General features: G+C 42.6%; 1 protein-coding gene and 1 pseudogene across 3 annotated transcripts in view; one reads left to right on the forward strand and one right to left on the reverse strand.

Annotated features, from left to right (window-relative positions):
* Positions 1 to 20,000, forward strand: part of dcc (DCC netrin 1 receptor) — a 330,071-nt gene that overhangs the window by 12,713 nt on the left and 297,358 nt on the right. The window lies entirely within an intron of this gene.
* On the reverse strand, positions 14,669 to 17,467 carry LOC147244477 (uncharacterized; annotated as a pseudogene).

A 20,000-nucleotide genomic window follows, 5' to 3' on the forward strand; every position in this document is an offset into this window, starting at 1 on the left:
TGCCAGGTATGTAAACTGTACGAACGCTCTGCACAAATGAAGCTCCTAATGAATAATTGAAGTTTGTAGGATTGAATTGAATATGCCAGTAATTGGCCTGAAGCTGTTTCTGCCGCAGAAACTTCCTGCTGTGGAATTCATACTTTAACTGTCAAGATAGAGTTTGCAAGTCTCAGGCTCCGAATGACTTTCTGGCTTCACATTAAACATGCTCGTGACCCCCCCGTCTACTCTCCTGGCTGGCTGAACTCACTCAACTAAACTTCTGTGTTAACGCTTCAGACCGCATCCCAGCTTTCTGTTGATAAGTTAACATTAGAATATTTTATTCAAGGGCAGCCAGGTAGTGCACTGGTCCATTGCATTGCTGCTTGGGCCCCCCTTGTTGCCTCCAGCTTAGTTGAGCATTCGCACAGACACAAATGGCTGTGTCTGTGGGTGGGAAGCTGGATTAGGGTATATGTCCTGTCCGTGTCATTGCATCGTGCATACAAATAAGCTTGTGTAGTGAAAACTAAAAAATACAGTTCACAAGATGCAATTATCTGGTTTTATTCCTAATCCATGACAACATTCATTCAATACTAATTAGTACATGAGTGAAGATGACTTCGGTTCAAGAGTTGTATTAATCATGACTTTGTTTCCAGATTCTAAAGTAATGACTGACAATGTGGACCTCCTGTTGATGGATTCAAATATGATAGACTTCTGTTGACAGATAAAGTTTAGACCCAGCTCCGGTGACATCACTGTGTCAGTCAGTTTGACTATCACTCTCCTCGTGACCAAGCACATATCCGAGAGCTCGTGACTTTTCAAGAACTGTTTTTGAAAGTAGAACATCTTCACTGACCCGCAACATGTCTAAGAACTGAATGTTTCAGAACTAAACTTTGGAGAAATGTCACATCGCCTTAACCAGCTACAATCACACACACACACACACACACACACACACACACACACACACACACACACACACACACACACACACACACACAGAAGTCACAACAGAGCGGTGCCTGTGGCCACATCACTACTTTCTACATGTAACGTCCGGTCATGATGTTAATTTGCTGCCTGCAGCAGCAACGTCAAACTGCATCAGCAGCAGGAGGTGACAGCAAGGCTACGGGATGACACAGTGCTGACATCACAGGAAGATTAATTAATATCCTTTGTGATGATGAGGTACATCAACAGCATCAGTCAGTTTTAAATCATCAGGTTGTCTTTGACAGCAGGAGGTCTGAGCTATCTTGTTATCATCTCAGTGGTCTTTATTGAGCATATTTTCCTACAGAAGAGGATTTTTGGGTACATGACCAGGAAAACTAGGACATGGGGGTGTTTCTTTTGCTCAAATGATGGAAAACCCACAACATTCCCAGCAGCTGTAATGTTAGTTACCCAGCTCTGTCACTCCTCATCCAACCCTGCGTGAAGAGTTACTCTTTATCAGGAGGGCAACCTTTCAAGTTCTGATGATGTCCCGGTACATTTTAGTCCTGTAACAATGATTGATCTAAATTAGGGGCAAAAAAAAACCCATAATTGATATGCTTTAATAGTGAAGGACATGTCTTGCTCATGGAGAAGCATCAGGAGTGCGAGGAGCCCCATGTGGCTGTTTTCAGCTTTAATTCGGGTTTGGGTTAGGGTTAGTTCAAGTTCAGCTTGGGCTTGGGTTAGGGTTAGTTCAAGTTCAGCTTGGGCTTGGGTTAGGGTTAGTTCAAGTCCAGCTTGGCCGAGTTCTTCATATTAGTGGGCGTGTTCAGTCTTGGTGTCTGAGGATTGGCCCTTAAGAGGAACTCCCACACAGACTTGGAATTACAAAATGGTGTTGCAACACAATCTCATATCTTGCTCATTCTGTCCAAGACTTTTGTGTGTGTAGGTTTAATGAACACAGCAACCTGTAGCCTGGTCCCTCTGAACTGGCTGGATTTGATGTCTATTTTCAATGCAACTATGTTGTTGTGCTCTGGCAAGAGCTCCTCCTGACGTTTGGGCTTTGTATCAGGTTGGTTTTTATTGCTGCTCCGTTACTCAGCTGATCACTTGTCACATCCTTCCTCACACTTAACAACCTGCCTTCATCTTTGGGATTTCATTTTACTCAAGCACTTCAAGTCACATTAAAGCTGCGTTACAGAAATATGCCATGTTTACGTTCATATTGACTAGATCAGTCAAAGGTTAATGCAGACGTTTCAGTTAATGCACTCTGAATGCATCTACACTGTAGAAGGAACCTTCAACTGCACCAGTGTTTAGCTGAATGATCTTTAAAAGGAAGTCAGTCAGTATTTACATCATGGACCGTGTCTGACTCACACAGTCATATGAAGGGTTTCTAGTGACAGATTAGATTGTCTAACAAGGTTTTCCATGCACACACTTGCCATCCGAGGCATCGTCCTCCCACTCTTGGATGCTGATTGGCTGCAGTCCTGGCTCAGTTACCTAAAATCTCTGTCTGTTTGAGAGATTCTCACAGCAGGCGACAAAAAGACTGCCAAAGCTCATCTCTGTTTTTGAAAGTAGATTATTAGTTATCCATGCACCTGTCAGTCATAACACTTGGTTCCTGTAAGAACAGTTATATTTTCTGGAACATAAAGAATCTCTACTGTAACCCTTACAGTAAAAGTTTAAGGTTTTTTCACTGCCCTGCTAGAGGTTTAATGGGTTCAATCAGACCAAGTTCAATGACATACATTGTGGAACCTGTGAATAGCTGCTCTCAAGGCTGGATGGAGTCCTGCTGCCAGTACTCCTCTTTAACAACCCTGTCTTTTGTGTGTCTTTGTAGTCGTACTGCCCTAATCATATAAATTAGAATAATGATGCACTGTATTGTACAGTTTCTACTCAAAGGTGGTCACAGTGTTAGACCTCTTTGTTACTAGTTAGAGAGAGGAGTTTAGTGTGCCCCCCTCCAGCTCTGTAATGAGTCAATGCAGGTTGACACACATCAATGGAACATGCACATCCTGGCAACCGTTCAAGACAGCGTCTTCTGTCTCAGGGATACACGTGTGCTATAGGTGACTTTTAAAAAGCATGATTTGGTTGTGTCAGTATTGGAATACTTTGATATTCAAGTAAGGGTAACCCTTCAATATGTTTTATCTGATTTCCGTTGTGTTCAGTGCTTTGCACGTGTGAGTGCAAGTGTCTTAAAGTCAGTTGGCAATGCTCTCAATTTTATACATGAGAAGTCTCTGGTACAGTAACGTTACAGGGCAATTCAGGGGTAGGAAGACGAGTTCCCGCTTTCCTAATTCGTACAGATAGATGTATGTACAGTCAGCTGCATTTACATTATCTTAACATTACTGTAAATGGAATACTTTGACTGGATGATTTATTTAACAGGGTAGGAACACAAACACAGACACACACACACACACACACACACAAAGTAGGTTAGGCATGTTTAAATTCTGCACACATTCATGACTGCAACATATGCAATGCATTCATGTCAGATGGAAGAGTAGCTTTTATATTTAGTGTTCCATTGTCACATTCTATGTGGAGACAAACCACCAACAGCTGCCTTCCACGGACAAAAAGTAGGCCTATGTATTGCCAGTGTTGCTTTTATGAATTATGTCCAAATGGTCAATTACTGTGTTGCTGCATTTCCCCTGTGTAGAGTCCTTTGGGAATCCTTTGCAATCCTTGAGAGAACAGAGTATTTTTGTTAAAACTCAAGCACCGTTGATGTTATGGTGCCTTTTTGTTGGGTTCTTTTTTGGAGCAAGTTTATTGCTGGAGACCTGGGGCCTCATGGAGCCTTGGTAACAGAGCGATATCTATTGAGTCTACCCAGAGGAATTCTTGGAATTTTGAAACATTTTTTTGGAAAAGATGACTACGGTTAAACACTAAGGACGCGAATTGGAAGAACTCAGGAAGCAACTCATGCTATGATTGAGAGCATGAACAAAGGGTTGACCCAACAAGCCTTTAGTTAACAATCCAAACAAGACGATTGATGAAAAAAATTGAACTGCTGGAGCAAAGGCGACCCGTCCACGGTGAAACCCGCCTGTCGCCCGAAGGCTGCTTGTGTAGGCTCCAGCCTTAACAGGATGGGCGGTAGAAAATGGATGGATGGATGGATGGATGGATGATGGAGCAAAGGATTTACAATCTGGAGCAGTGTTCCCCTGCTGATGACCTCATCATCAGCGGCCTGGCTACTACCCATCACAGCTATGCCAGGGTTGCAGCCACAGCTCGTGAACATCTCGAGGAGGAAGCACCTCTTGATGAGCAGTGCACTCCAGAAAAACAAGTGCTTCAATTCATTCACTCAGAGTCAGGAAATCTTGGCTTGTCACATTCTCCCTCATAAGAACACAACCACTTGCCATTTTTGTCCGGTTTGCCAGTCTAAAGCACAAGGTTGAAATGTTGAGACAGTCCATAAAGCTTAGGGATACTGGCGTATATATAAATGAGCACTTGACAAAGGAAAATGCTGAACTAGCCAGAAATTGATGCTTGAGTTGTTTTCTTTAAGTGACAAGAATAAATATGCAATTTTTCTGGGAATGTGAGCATGATCACTCAGAGAATGAAAACTCCATTGTTAAAAATGACACTGATGAGCTATGTTTTGGTGGCCCGGTGGAGCAGGGGTCCTCACTGTGGCCCCCCAGCAAGAAGGTTGTGGGTGGAGCCCCGGCTGCAGCACGGGGTCTTTCTGGGTGAGTCTCCATGTTCTCCCTGTTCCTGCTGGGTTCTCTCTGGTACTCCAGCTTCCTCCACAGTCCAAAGACATCAAGAGGGGACCACGTTAATCCAGACTCTAAATTGACCGTAGGCGTGGCTGGGAGAGCCAATGGTTGTCTGTCTCTATGTGTTGGCCCTGCCATGGACTGGTGACCTGTCCAGGGGGAAGGCTGCTGGGATAGGCTCCACCCCCACCACCCTCAACAGGAGGAGGGAGAACATGGAGGGATGGATGGAGCGATGTTTTTCTGGTTTGTCTGAACATAATCTGTTAAGTTTTGAATACAATATTGATCCTGAGGAAAATCTTTATGATGGTTATCATGCCAATTCTGGTTATTACTCAGAGGTTCTGATGAATGTTAAGTTGGAAGGTTTTTCTACCATACACTTTCATAGCAGAAGTCTCTACTCCAATTTTGTAGAAATCAAAGATTATTTAGAGTCATTTAAACAGAAATGTCAATCATAGCTATAAGTGAATCATGGATAACAGAGGAAAACTGTGCCAACTTTGTGTTAGAAGGATATGATTTTTTCAGTGTCAACAGACTTCATAAAATGGATGGTGGAGTGGCATGTATGTACAGAAAGACTTCCAATGTAAGTTCATTGACACTACAGTTGGTGATGTCATGGAAAGAGTGCCTGGCTCTTGCATGGAACAGTTTCTGAATACTACAACCCATGTCTTTAGAAAATGTTGTCATCACAAATCTGATTTTGTTTGTGGAGACTTTAATATCAACCTGTTGAAATGAAATGATCATAAACCAACAAATGATTTTTGTAATGCAATGTTTAGTTTTGGACTAAGGCCGCTCATAGGTCAGCCTTCTAGGATCACCAAGGACAGTGCCACACGAATAGATAATATTTTCACCAAAGTGTTTGGCCCAACAACAAGTAGTTTATTTTTAATTGATATCACTGATCATCTTCCCATATTTGGCATTTTGCATAGTTTAAAAGATATATTTCCGGTTGAAATAAGTGAGCCTACTTATTAACGAGTGAGAATAAGGACTCCAGAAAGAATTGAGGCTTTAAAGGGAGATCTTGCAGCCTGCACTCGGGATGAAGTGTCTGTTGAGGATTTGAATCTGGCTTATGATGCATTTTTGTTTACATTTACAGAGCTTTATCACAAGCATTGCCCAATAAGGAGCTGCCAGATGAAGGAAAAACATCAGGGAAAACCATGGATGACTAAACGCTTGCAAAAGGCTTGTAAAAAGAAATATGCCCTATACAAGGAACAACCAGCTACAGTGAAAAAGTATAAGCAGTATAAGTATACATTGACTTCTACTGTGAGAAGACAGAAGAAGGAACACAATAATAAATCATTAGAAGATAGAAAAATAATATTCAAAAGACTTGAATATTATCAATCATATTATCTCAAATAAAAATGCAAAATTGAATTCCCAAGTTTGTCTTGATCAGCCCTGGTGGCACAGTTGACAGTTGAACTCTTCAACAATATTTTGTGGACTATTATTTTGTGGGTGTTGGCAGGAATTTAGCCAAAAAATTTTAATGCGTGACAATCAATCGAATATGTTTGATAATCTCATTCAGGATAATCAAAATTCTGTTTTCCTTTGTGGGATCGATGAAAGGAGATGGTAGAAGAAATAACTTAGCGATTGAAAATAATGAGTAATCTGGTGGAATTTATATCGGTTTGCAGAGTGCCATCGACCACAGCACATTACTGAGAAAAATGGAGAGGTATGGATGAAGAGGTGTGGCTTATTCTTGGCTGAGGCTTTACTAGGAAACTAGAGAGCAACGTGTAGAAATAAACAACCTTGTTTCACAGTTGAGGGAGGTCACCTGTGGTGTACCCCAGGGATCTGTGATTGGACTGAAACTTTTTTGCTTTACATTCATATTTGTAATCTTTTGAATGTTATTAATTTTGAATATGATACAAACATGTACTCAAACAATGATTTACAGGAACTTTTGTCTTCAATTGAAAGAGTGCTAGAAATACTTAAAACCTGGTTTGATGTTAATAGATTGTCACTCAATAAAAAAAAAATTTAAAAAACTGAATTCATGGTCTTTGGCAATCAAAAAGAAATCGCCAAGGACATGAAATTAAAAATGTGATGCTGAAATTGAAAGAGTGACAGAGATTAAAAAAATAATAAATTGTGTGGTCATTGACCATAAATGAACATGGAAACCACATGTTAATTATATCACAGAAAGAAAGAAAGATTTCAAAGACAATAGCAATTCTGAACACATAAAGAAACATTAAATTATAAGGCTGCTCCTGCTCACTTATACTTCCTGACACATCGCATTGTGTGGAGGTTGGGGCTCCACATATAAACAACTGTTAACACAATAGATCTTTTACAAAAACAAGCCATGCAGATTATTAATAAAGTGGATTATTATGCACCTACTCACCCACTGTAATGAAATCATGTATTATGAAATTCAATGATCTAGTATAGTACACAATAATGCAAATGATGTATAGCGCTACATCAAACTTATTCCTGGTCAGCATACAAAACTTCCCATTTCAACAAACAAAGTATATTGGAAGAGACATAAGCAAACTTCCTGACCAAAGGCTAAAAAGGAACTTAAAAGGAGCTGCATATCAGTTGTCGGGGTTTTGTGATGGACTGATGCTCCTATAAATTGAAGAAATTACAGCACGTTTGGTTTTCAAGGCATGGCTTCTAAACCAAGTTTTGGTTACAAGTATTTGTAATTTGTGAAGGATTTTGTATTTATTTATGATTTTGCTTCATTGGTCTTCTGCTTTAACTGTTACTTTATTGAATGCAACTTTGTTTTCCTTTTTTTACTATTATTTTTTCTAGTTTTGTAGGTAAAACATATGTTTATGGGTAGCTTAAATAGGACAGGCTTAAATATAAGCATTATGTTTCAGCAGGTGCCTTTTCAGTCCCTTATATTGCAATAACTGTACTGAACACATCTGTTGTTTCTGATGTGACTGAATAAAAGAAACTAACTAACTAACTAAGTTGCTGCACCATGAATGTTCATGAAAGTTTCAGCCGTTGCAGAAACAAGCAGAGGCAGATGGACTTGGAACAAAAACCAGGATAATTAGAATCTTCTCACTTTCTGATTGACAGGTTGATAAATGTCAAACACAAACCTTGGGGCGTTTGATAAGACTGCCCTCTGCCTTCGCTACACTTGGTGGCAGAGGTGGGATGGTTTGCTGTGAGGCCTCAGGTGCCGGTCCAGTGTGTGAGCCATGAGAAGGACACAAGAAGGGTAATATGTTGGCCATGTGTGAGTTACCACAAACGTGGTTGATGCCCTTGTGTGTGGGGTTATCCTGAGGGGTGGGGTGGGGGTGGGGGTGGGGGTCGTGTCACCATTAAATATGAAGACCAGCTGCAATGCCAGTGATCCTGGCAGTTTGGCGGTCAGCGAGTGTTCAGTACCTCAGGATTCTGCCCTCAACACGTCAGTATGACCTGATACAAAGAAAAAAATAACCTCACTTTCTTAAAATAATTGCCTTAATCATTCTTGACTTTTTTTTACCTAAATCAAATCCCTGTGATGTTTTGTCTCTAGTTTTTTTGTGTTTTCTGAAAAACTTGAAAAAAGGACTTAGGCAATTATTTTAAGAAGTCAACAACAATGAATACTCCTCAACTCTTTTTTTCTCTGGAAACATGGAGGTTGATGCCTGTGGGATGTTGGAAATATTTTGCACCATTTTGATGGAAGTGAAGTATCACCCTAACTAAAAAGAATAAGTAAATCATGTTAGGTTCTACAAAATTCTAGTGTGTGTAGTTTAACAAAGACATAAAAGCATGTGTGTTCAGATTAAATCAGAGGGGAATAAAGAAAGGCTGTCATGAAGTGTGTGTGTTGGGGGGGGGGGGGGGGTACGCTCTTGCCCTCATCTCCATGACAATCAACACTCATCACCCCATCTGTCCGACACACACACATACTAAGTGACTTCATACAGTGTTGTTAGTCACACACAGTCAGGGGGTCATGGCAGATGTAGAGGGATAGAAGAACAAACAGAGTGGGGGGTCATTGTTGGCTTTTTGCCTCACACATGCACGCACAACACACAGACACACACACATACACAGCAGATGGGCTTCTTACAACAAAGACTGCTGTTGCTGCATCGACGACTCCACTCACTGCTTCTCCAACAGAAGTGAATGTCCTTAAAGACATCCTAATCAGATCAATCACAGAGCAATGAAAAAATGCCAGAATGAGTTTTAAATCTGTGGAAATGTCTAAAACAGGCGCGGAGGCGTTCACTCATATAGTTAGAAATCTTTGATGACATCAGGTGATTTCCAGTTTCTTGATCAAACTTGTCATGAAGGGCAACCTCAGTGAAAGAAGAAGACATTTGGCCTCAGATAGAAATCTGCAGAGCTTGTTGGCTCGTATCCCTTCTTCATTGTGTTCCTTTTCTTCACATGTGGATCATTAGAAGATGAGGTCATGATAACAAACAACAACCCTTACAAAATGAGAAGACAACACTAAATTGATGGCAGTGTTGGACTGGACTCATCTGACTCTGTAGACTTCGTAGGTTGTTTTTTTCCAAACCAGAACATGGATTCAAACTAAAGCAGCAATAAAGTAGGGGTTTTTTTTGTAGGAAAAACGGGGGAAGGGTGCTATGGTGGGGGTGCTGAGGCTGGCTGAAGGCAGGCAAGTTGATGTGATGGGTGTAGATGAGGCGACATGAAGAGGATGAAGGCAGCAGGACTCCTGGACACGACACAAGACCGCTAGAAGTCAGCATGGAGGGAAAAAACCAAGGAAATCCCAGATGGCCACACGTTGAAGGTCACAGTGTACACAGGGACTGGATCAGGGGTATCAAGCTCTTTGTTCAGCTAAAATAACTCAATAGTGCAGGCACTTACATTTCAGTTTTGATACTTCATCCTCAGCACTGAAAAAGGTCCAGATAAAACTACTTTTTTAAATTTTGAGAGTTTCTGATAGAAAAATGTGAGCTGCTGGGCTTTCATCTGTACTTATGGTCTAGAGAGCGCTTTACTCTTTTACCCAGCACAGCACGGTAGATGATTTTAAGATGTAGTTACACTTTTGAAAATGTGATAGAGACAACACTCAATGCAATATTTGTGATATGAAATGCAAAGCTTTCCATGCCCAAAAGTCAAACACCACAAATTTCTAATATAAAAGCCGAGCATAGCGTATTTGGCTGCTTTCAAACCACGTTGCCTGCAGCTGCTGCAGCTGGTGTTAGCACCATGCCTGCAGCCAGAGATGAAGAGCCTCCATGGTTGAAACGAAGTGTAGACTTTGACAATTTCATCATTGTAACATTGGCACTATAGGGACTGCACTTAAGTGATACAACCGTACCATTTAGAAAGAACCTTCTCAGTTGCCTGGAGCTAAATACTCACCCTGCACCTCTCATTCTAATCATGGTGTTCCTCAAGGTTTAATGTTAGGTCCAATTTTATTGTCCAATGTTATGCGTTCACTTGGAAATTGTATTCAACACCACAATCTGACTTCAATTGCTATGTGGATGGCATACAGGTTTTCCTTCCTGTACCTTAACCTGATGACCAAAAAAGCCTAGCTGCTGTTTTTAACTGTCATTGTGTCAGATGGCACAAAATTTTCTTCAGTTAAACAACTCCAAATCTAAGAGAATTGTTATGTGAACTGATCCTGTTACTTGTCTTTTATTTTATAAATTTTTCCTTTTAATGTTCTTATTCCATGTTGAACTATAGCTTATTAGCGTACCTGTTTTCTATACCCTCATTTATCTGTTTTTTTATTTTACTGTTCATAGTTTAACCAGTGTTCTTAATCTTCAGCTGATCAGATGTCTGCTGTCTTTCTTTAATTAAAAAAAATGTATTCATTCTCTTTTCATTTCTCATTCCTTTTATTGATTTATCTTTCTGTTGTTGTTGTCTGTGTTATATGCTATCAAAGCACTTTCTGACCTTCTGCTTTGAAAGGTGCTCTCCAAGTAAAGTTCAACATTGGGTTGTTAATGCAGCATTTCTTCTACCTTGAGTCAACACCAGCACACTGTTGTCATTGAAAGACGTTTTTAAGTCCTCAGCCTTTGTATAAAACCAGTGGAAGTGTTTGAGAGGAAATAGGAACAAGTGATTGCATCACTGTGACAGCGATGACAACAACAGGCCAGACCAGGTGGCGGACAATGACAAAGGCAGCTCTAGTATATCAGTGACATCACCGATCGTTGCGTTTACATGTACCAGGAAGTACCATGAATACTGGTACCAATTACAATTTGTGCTGGAAGACTAAAAACAGGTCTGCCTGTTTACCCTCTGTTTTTAAGAGGGTGCCTACTGCACAAGACAAAAAAAGAGAGAATAAATCAACACAAACACACACACTCACACACATTTGTACGGCTATCCTTATTCATATCCTTATCCTATATATGATGTGCTGTTTTTTGTTTGTTGGTCAAATCACTTGTTACATCTTTTTAATTGTGTATTTTGTTGTTACAAAATGTATCCCGTTCAGATTTGCTATTTCATTTAACCCGAATAAGAAAACCTTGTGTGTTGTACCTTGGCATCCCTGCGTGCTACTGCTTGGCAGATATTCAGCATCGTACCTGCTGCCTCCTTTCCTAAATACACTCCACTTTAACAGATTCGCCACATAACAGCTGGCACACACATGTACAACTGGAGTGTGGGTTTTATGTCTTCGTGTAATGTAGCCTGTGATGATTATAATACATTTCGACATATGAAGCAGAGCAGAACAAGCCAAGATGAGCTGCAACACCCATGGAGGTTAGAAAAGCCTTGAAACCCCAACGAAAGAGCATTTTGATCATCGAATGATATAAAATGGCATCATAGAGTCAAACCACTAAAAACTAGACCCATTTAATGATTTCATTTCCTCTGCAACTGAGAAAGTTGCTCACTTCTGTAAAGTCGCTGCATTAAAGAGTTATGTTTGCTGAAAGGGTTAAGCTCATTAGTCTCCTAGGTTTTGCTTCTTTGCCTGGTTGGAAAAGAACAATAGTTGCCAATGTAGTGATGTTCTCTTCCTGTATCACTGAGCTTTTAAACATTTCGGTTCTGCTTCATTATATCTGACAACAACAGAGGAAACAAGCATCCTCCAACTCAAGTGGGTCCTCACAAAGATAGAATGACAAGAACACACGCAGACGAGGGAGGCAACTGGACAATCAGCATCTGTTCAGTCTTTTATAAATGCTGACACTCCCTCCAATAGAACTGTGTGTGTGTGTGTGTGTGTGTGTGTGTGTGTGTGTGTGTGTGTAAATGTGGGTAGGATTAACTGTTGACTTCACTTTGTTTGCCTGTGTGTGTTTGGTGGGATTAGTTGCTTGCTAGACTCATGTGTATGCAAGTGTGAGTGTGTGTGTGCATTTGTGAGTGTGTGCGTGTGTGTGTGTGTGTGTCAACGATAGGGGCGGGGTTGCAGCTCTCTAAAAAATGTCCTTAAACCACAGTGAACCTCCATAAGACTTTAATCTCATGTAAATCATAATTTAATTAGGGAATTTAAATAAGAAAGCATTCAAAATTGTGCGTGCGTGTGTGTGTGTGTGTGTGTGTAGTGTGTGTGTGTGTGGTGTGTGGTGTGTGCATACACGTGTGTCAGTAAGCTTCTGTCTGTGGGATATATTTCTTAGTCTGTGCATGAGTTGCATTATTATGAGCCACTGTGTGTGTGTGTGTGTGTGTGTGTGTGTGTGTGTGTGTGAGAGAGAGAGAGAGAGAGAGAGAGAGAGAGAGAGAGAGAGAGAGAGAGAGAGAGAGAGAGAGAGAGAGAAGCTCCAGGGACAGCAGGGAGGGGGGTTTGGGGGTTTGGTACTTGCAAACCCAGTGGGGAAACAGACTCCCAGCACACAGAGCAGGTTGACCCCCAGGTCCCTCTGGAGGTTTTCTAGCCATCTGCACTTCATTAAACTATACTATCAAACACAGAATATTTTATTATAATTCACAATACTGCAACAATGCTTTATTAAAGTACATCACACAGTTTTTTTCTGTTCACAAGATCAAAAGTGAGGTTTGGCTTCAGGAGAGACTCACTCGAGTACACAGTGAGATATAAAACAGTGTTTGTGTTGGTAGAGCTCCAGAGACAGCAGGGGGCTCTCTGGCCTCACAAAGCCCAGTAGGGTAGTGGGTTGCTGGGCACAGTGAGTGTGCCGAACCCCTAAATCCTCTGGAGGTTCTCTAACCATCTGCACCTGCACTTTTGAAAGACAACACATATGCCGTGTTAGCCAGCATGGTACAACATGAGTGAAAACAGTTCTCTGCTGTAAATGCTCCTCAGTAATGAACTGTACGACTCTTGTGATGCTGCTGTCTCCTCAGTACCCAGGCATGGTCTATAGATATTACTGATTGACTTTAGGTCAAATAATAATTTTGGAGTTTTTTCTTGATTTCCTAATGATTTATCATCATTTCAAGCATCATACTTGGTGTAACAGTCTGTTTTGTGCAACCACATTTTTTCCCATCTGGTTCTTAATATGACCGACACGCTGTTGTTCTCTCTGCTGTGAATGTCAGATCATTTAAGGAAATTACAGAGAGGGTTTGAATCTCCTGATAAGTACAGACAAAAGTGATATCAAAGCAAGTGCTGCTTCAGTCAGGAGTTTTTCTTTAGGAAAGAAAAGTCTCTGAAGGCTTTGTGAAACCATGTGCAAGAGAAAGACTAGCCTCTGTGTGTGTGTGTGTGTGTGTTTGTTTGTGTGTGTGTGTGTGTTTGTGTGTGTGTGTGTGCAACAGAAGCCTCAGGCAATAGCTGGTTGTTTATTTTATTCACTGTTGGTTTAATCGTCCATCTTGAAGAGAGACCAGAGTGATGGTGAGTGTAGTTATATTGAACAAAGACACATTGTAGAATTTACTGTTTTGAGGTTTTTTTATGATTTCCTCTCATCATGTTAAGGAAATAGAAATGTATTAAAACGTTTTAAATGGGCGGCCCGGTGGAGCAGTGGTCCTCACTGTGGCCCCCATCAAGAAGGTTGTGGGTGGAGCCCCGGCTGCAGCACGGGGTCTTTCTGGGTGAGTCTCCATGTTCTCCCTGTTCCTGCTGGGTTCTCTCTGGTACTCCAGCTTCCTCCACAGTCCAAAGACATCAAGAGGGACCAGGTTAATCCAGACTCTAAATTGACCGTAGGCGTGGCTGGGAGAGCCAATGGTTGTCTGTATTATTTCCCAGCAAGAGCTCCGAAGTGAAAACACTGTGTGTTGATGAAGTGGTCAGAGCAAAGACGGGACCATTTCATAGATAGAGGTGTGGTAATCATAGTAGTCATATAGTAAGTGTATAATATGATAGCTAGTCTTAGGAAATATCTGAATCACTCAGTAATGTAAAATTTTAATGGGTGTAAAAATCAAAAAGCTGACTTGACTAATTTACTTATATATATATATATATATATATATATATATATATATATATATATATATATATATATATATATATGGTTGATTAGATAGATGTGATTTGGTGCTATAGAAATAAAACTGACTTGACTTGATGTTAACTTGGGCTGCTGACTTTGACTTGAGTCGTCTTCCACATCCTCATCAAGTTTCTGACTGTCTCTCAGTTTACTGTTGATGTTGTACAGTTCCAGACGTTCTAGTATCCCTGTGTGGCACTGAGTCGCAGGCTTTCTTGTCATCAATCCAGGCGCTGCACAGGTTGGTCTGACTTCTCTTAAAGTCTCGAGCGACTGCTCTGTCAACCAGTAGCTGGTGCTTGGCTCCTCAAGTGTCAGTGTCAATTCCCTTCTGAGCCCCGTTCATGTATTGACCCATGTGCTTACTTATCTTAGCCACTATGATACCTGACAGGAGCTTCCATGTTGTGGAGAGGCAGGATATTGGTTGGTCGTTGGATGGGATGGGTCCCTTCGGGGGGTCCTTCATGATCAGGACTGTCCTGGGTTAGCCACTCTGGTTGCGTCCCATCCCTTCTCAGCTGGTTCACCTGTGCTGCAAGATGTTCATGGAGTGCAGTTTGGTTCTTCAACCAGTGCATGGGGATCATATCAGGGCCCAGTGCTGTCCAGCTCTTCATCTTTATTACTCTTTCTTGGATGTCTGCCATTGAGGTGGTTTCTGGTTCTGGTTCTGGGAGGTTTTTGTGGTCAGTTCTCAGGTCCACTAGCCATTGTGCATCAGTGTTACGTGATGCTTCTCTGTCCCACACACCCTTCCAGTACTTTTCCTTCTCAGCTTTTGGTGGGCCTGGTTGGTTTTGTTCCCCTGCCACAGAGAAACCTTCTTTGAACAGAGGAGGTGGACTGCGACATTTCCTTTCACCTATTTACAACCAAGTCCTTTCAAAACTTCCCCAAAGAGTTCAGCTGAAAGACCCATGTGGAACGGCTGCTGCCAGCACAGCCCATTAGCATCTGAGTGGTCGGTGAAACTCCCCAACGACCACCCCTGAAACTCCCTGACACCTCACAACGACTGTCGTTTGGGGAGGCCAGGTGAGTCTCGGGAGGGTCGTTTCCACCACAATAGCACTGACCACTCCCACATAGGTTTATAAGCTGGAGTTTCCACACTCTTCACTAGAACTGAAGAAGCCTCTCGGATGAGAGGAGAAGCGTCTTCAAGATAAACTTACGTCCAGTTGACCAGATTTTACTTTGCTTCAATCTACGATGACCTGGATGAATGAGAACCTACACAGACATCTCGCCACTGAGAGTACACTTTGGCTGGGTCGGTGGAGAACATTGTGTTTATTCTCCTGGCCTCTACCTCTTTGGTGTATCTCTTCTGTCAGGTGGCCAGAGCTCTTAGCCTTTGTTTGGCAGTTTCAAGTGTCTATGGTATGGAAGCTTGGTGTATTTCCAGGGCACACCTGAATTCACCATCTTTCCTCACTGCAGGTCTGCTAGCTCGCTAATTTCTCTCCTCGTTGCCTTTATTTTGGCCTCCATCCTTCTCTTCCATGGAGGGTATAGTTTCTGATGCTCCATGTCCATGTCTAGCTAGTACCCTAGCATCTCCAGTATGCTGTTGCCATTCTGTCCATCAGCTTGTTGGTCTCTGCGATGGTTGCTGAGGGTATTGTATTAGGCGCAGCATTTCCGTCCACAAGTAGATCTTCTAAGGGTATTTGTTAAAGCTGGTTCGCGTTGCCAGCAGTAAGTCGGACTTGTTCCAGGTGAGGGTTGAAATCCACCAAGGCTGCCCTTTGTTACCGGTTCTGTTCATAACCTTTATGGACAGAATTTCTAGGTGCAGCTGGGTGGTGGAGAGGGTCGAGTTTGTTGGCAGGAGGATGTCGTCTCTGCTTTTTGTGGATGATGTGGTCCTCTTAGCTCCATCAGGACACGACCTCCTGCTCTTGCTGGCACAGTTTGCAGCCAAATGTGAAGCGGCTGGGATGAGAATCAGCACCTCCAAGTCTGAGGCCATGGTCCTCAGCTGGAAAAGGGTGGTTTGCCCACTCCAGGTCAGGGGGGAGGTCCTACCTCAGGTGGAGGAGTTTAAGTATTTCGGGATCTTGTTCACAAGTGAGGGTAGGATGGAGCGGGAGATTGACAGGCAGATTGGGGCATCCTCAGTGTTGCAGGCGCTAAACCAGTCCGTTATGGTAAAGAGGGAGCTTAGCCAAAAGGCGAGGCTCTCAATTTACCTGTCAATCTACGTTCCAACCCTCACCTGTGGTCATGAGCTCTGGGTAATGACTGAAAGAACAAGATCCTGAATACAAGGGACTGAAATGAGTTTCCTCCTCAGGGAGGCTGGGCTCTCCCTTAGAGACAGGGTGAGAAGCTCAGTCCTTCAGGAGGGACTCAGAGTAGAGCTGCTGCTCCTCCATGTAGAGGAGTCAGTGGAAGTGCTTCAGGTATCTGGAGAGGACGCCTCCCTCTGGAAGTGTTCCAGGAATGTCCAACCAGGAGGAGGCCTTGGGGCCGGCCCAGGACTCGCTGGAGGGATTATATCCCTCGGCTGGCCTGGGAACACCTCGGGATTCCCTGAGCTGGTGGAAGTGGCAGGGGAGAGGACAGTCTGGGCTTCCTTGCTGAGGCTGCTGCCCCCGCAACCCGGACCAACTGGATAAGAGGAGGAGGAGGACGACGATTTATTAATCTCTAGTTGTGACAGTCGTTTTTGGTCACAGATGTTGGAACACTGGGTTAACAGTTGTTCCTTTGTTAGGCTAGATTGCGTGTTTGAAAGTATCCATAGGTCCCACATTATTGTTGTTGTTGTTGTTGTTGAGCAGATTTTAAGGCAAAGAACCTGTCCATATATACAGTATGCCAGTTGTTAGGGTGCCGGTCTCAGGAACAGAATCCTGATCTGATGACATCATATAACCTTGACAGTTGTATGCATTCGATAGTTGGGCAATTTAGTTTGCCTGGAACACCCTAAGGAGTAGACCCATTCTGAAATGTCATCTTCTTCTTTCCGCTTCTGGGAGACGAGGAACATTTAAATTGTATCATTCTTAAACTACAACAAATTGGTGTTTTGCAAAAGGGATTATGTGTGTTTACGTGCATGAAGGCTGGGGCAGTGAGGTCTAGTTACAAGTGTTCACTAGACACACAGGTGGAACTCACATAAAGCTGCCCACTTGTGATCGGATCACCCAACATGTTCATGCCAGGTCTTAATCAAGCCTCTGAGAATGCAACTGAGCTCTTTGTCATAACTGGTCACCTGTGGCCTTTCCTACTGTAAACATCCGTCTTGCAGGTCTGCCAGCCTGCACAGCAAAACCTCTGTAAACAGTCCAAAATATAGCAGCACATCTGGTCTTGAACCAGCCAACAGCAGCTCATGTTCCTCTATTTTCATTATTTATGACTCTCCACAGGCGCACTGTGCCTGATGGCATTAAGTTGAAAAGACGATTGTTCAGCAACATGGTATTCACAACAAATCCACCATCAACTTAATACTTAATAATGTTCTCAATGTGGTTGTGCTTTTCCTTTAAATCACATTTTTACCTTCTGACTAATGTTGTGACTGCGACAAGAGCTCTCATGTGAGTGGTGGGTTGTTGGGGGAACAAGCATCAGCTCAAGTATGCGCTTTTTCTATGGCTTCATCCTTCTTTTGGTCTTCCTTGAAACTGAAACAAAAAACCCCAACAACAACAACAACAAAAAGCAATATGGTACACTATAATGTAGTTAGACATGCATGTACATATATAGCAAGTCGAATGGATTGATGTATTTCTACCTTCGCGGTACTTAAAGCACATTAGAGTTTGCCTGCCATTCAATGGCTGCCATGCAACACTGCAGGTGGTAGATGGAGGGGGTGAGAATCCTCTGTGGTCTCATGACTGCATTTATCTGTCATCATTATATGCACCTCAACGCATCACATCCTCAGTGGCTACTTATGCCATCAATTCATAGAAGCAGGTAAATAGGAGCTCCAATTATTTAGAAAGTGTCTCAGTCTGTTCTCTTGGCTCTGGACAGACAAGCATGACTGTAGCTCACAGGGACCTTAAAGTGAGTGAACATACCGTCTTCCATTACATGGATTGTGTGCTTCTAGACTGTAGGCTCACGCTGGTCTCTCTCCACGCTTGTAACCTTCAGTTCATGAAGCAACAACAACATACATCAGTCACAATAATCATATATTTACATAAAGTGCTTTAAAATATCAGGATGTCAACATGTGACAGATGACCAGCTCTCGTTTGCAGCACATGCGATAAACTCTGCCAGGCGCCACTAGGATTAATGTGCTGTTATTGTGATGTACAGTTCAGTTGCAACAGATGTCCAGAAATCACATGTAAATGCTAATCAGCTAGCTTATCTCATTGACTCCATAACTAGGCTCGATGAAAGCGCCACCCATTCATCCATTGTCAACTGCTTATCCAGTTGTCGGGTTGTGTGTGTGTGTGTGTGTGTGTGGGGGGGGGGGCTGTCCCAGCTGTCTCTATGAAAGCGCATCAGTGGGAAAACGGCTGAAGTTTACACCATGCATCCTGTACGGTTCACATTCCTGCAGAAAAATGCAAAAAATGCCCACATGCCTTTCAAAACATGTTCTATCACTTCCTGCTGGTTACTGCTACTCTCTGTCTTTGGTAATGTTAGCCTAGCATGTAGCCATGTGCCCAGCTGTCACAGTTAGAAGCATGATTACTCCGAGATGTAACACTTGCATTGTCATGAGGCTGGAAAATCAACAATCATAATGATGATGAAAAAAAATGAATGAAATGTTAGCAAACTTGAGCATGTAGCACATGACGTGTCCTGCCACCTCATCAGTGCAGACGCCTCCAAGTCTGCATTGCAATGCTTCTAATTGTGGAGGAATTTTGTGTGAAAAGGAAATCCTCAGGCACAAGAAACAGGCTGCAGACTCCGAGATGCTTCCACTGGACACTTTACTGGACATCCATAACAGATGTACAAGGTTCACAGTGAGATGAGGTGGAGTCAGCTCCCCTAGAACATCTGAGCTCCGCCCCTCGCAAACACTCACACGAGTAATGTCGGGCGCTACCCAGTAATACCAAATTGGAACATCTGGCACATTTTGACCTTCACATATTCCAAACACAGCTATGCAGCTATGCACCGTGAATGTCAGCTTTACAATCAGGAAGTGTTCTAACAACAGATTTACAGTTATAAAAGAATTATGAAGGCACCACAGGTTCATTCCCAGGCCCAGGCCAAGGCCCAGGGGTCAGACCAGTTGTTGACCTTACAGATGAATTATGAAGCTGAGGTACAAGAAAGTCCAAACAGAGGCTGCCGACTACGAGAAATCCTCATACCAACAGTAGCTGGCTAAATTATTTTGCTATGCCTTGGTGAAACTCTTCCCATTTGCATATCACTTGAACCTGTCTGCTAAGAAAGCTGCTAAGTGTCTATGTACAGCTTCTAAATGCTAAAAAGGGAGATTAAATGTGCAGCAGCAGCCTGTCCTTTGCAGGTTGGAGGAGAGAGAGAGTGGATCAGCGCAGCACATAGCAGGGTGTTTTATGAGGCGAATGATGTGTGTTTCCTGATGTGTGTTTTATAGCTTGTGTTTGAAACCCAGCAAGGAGCTCCATGTCCAACAAGGACGGCCGTTAATGATTCTGCTGAGCTTCAGGAAAGCACCACCAGGAGGAACAGGAGGAGCTGAGTTCTTCTAACT

Source organism: Aulostomus chinensis, chromosome 19 (assembly GCF_037954235.1).
Source record: "Aulostomus chinensis isolate RoL2024-O1b breed Wild chromosome 19, RoL_Achi_v1.0, whole genome shotgun sequence".
NCBI lineage: Eukaryota > Metazoa > Chordata > Actinopteri > Syngnathiformes > Aulostomidae > Aulostomus > Aulostomus chinensis.